This window comes from Lagenorhynchus albirostris, chromosome 4 (assembly GCF_949774975.1).
Source record: "Lagenorhynchus albirostris chromosome 4, mLagAlb1.1, whole genome shotgun sequence".
NCBI lineage: Eukaryota > Metazoa > Chordata > Mammalia > Artiodactyla > Delphinidae > Lagenorhynchus > Lagenorhynchus albirostris.
In genome coordinates this window covers 109356418-109357342 of record NC_083098.1, presented here as the reverse complement: position 1 = coordinate 109357342, position 925 = coordinate 109356418, and the positions used below count along the sequence as shown (strand labels likewise).

The 925-nt window shown below is 38.5% G+C and overlaps 1 non-coding gene across 1 annotated transcript; it reads left to right on the top strand.

Moving 5' to 3' along the window:
- The first annotated feature begins 569 nt into the window (after nucleotides 1-569).
- On the top strand, nucleotides 570-663 carry LOC132520125 (small nucleolar RNA U83B). Its single transcript, XR_009540489.1, has one exon. It is a non-coding gene; the product is annotated as a small nucleolar RNA U83B (small nucleolar RNA).
- Nucleotides 664-925: the final 262 nt, after the last annotated feature.

Here is a 925-nt window from a genome sequence, read left to right as displayed (position 1 = left end):
TATAGGAATTTTATATATATATATATTCTACTTAAGATTCCCTTATCAGACATGGTTTGTAAATACTTTCTCCCATTCTGTGGGCTGCCTTCTCACTTCTTGATGGTATTGTTTGCATCACAAAAGTTTTTAATTTTGATGATACATGATTTATTTTCTTCATTTAATGCTCTTGCTTTTGGTGTAGCTAAAATTTTTTAGATTAGATTAAGCTAATCTAAAAAATTAGCTTAACAAAATCATGAGGAGTTACACTTTTGTTTTATTTTAATAATTCTATGGTTGTTGCTCTTTCATTTGCGGTTATACTAAATTTTGCATTAATTTTTGTGTATGTTGTGAGGTAGGAGTCTAACTTTATTCCTTTGTGTGTGTCCTAGAACCAACTGTTGAAAAGACTGTTCTTTCTCCATTAAATTTTTCTGCACCTTTGTTGAGAATCAATTGAGTATAAATGTAAAGATTTAATTCTGGATTCTCAATTTCATTCCATTGAACTATATATTTATTCTAAGCCTACACTTCATTAGAAATGGTTAATTCTCCAACTTTATTTTTAAGTTTGCTTTCCCTTTCAGTAATGAGGCTCCTGCATGATTGCGGGGCACAGTGTCAGAGTCAGACTGTGGAAGTATTCCTTGCTGTCTTCCTTCTGAGAACAGCTCTGGTCAGGTGGCTGGGACCACCAGAATCTGGGTGGGGGAGGGGAGTGGCTCATGTGTTGTCAGACCTGTCTCCAGCCCCATGCTGGATCTGTGCTGACCCAATGGCCTTGCACCTTCCCACGGTGGCTTTGTCCACTACAGTGAAGTGACCAATTAGTTTATCATGCTCAAAAGCTGCATGGTGGGAACCAACAAGTGAGTGCTCACCCTGCCCTAGTCCTTGCTGGTGCAGACCAAATGGCGGGCTCTGGAGAAGACTG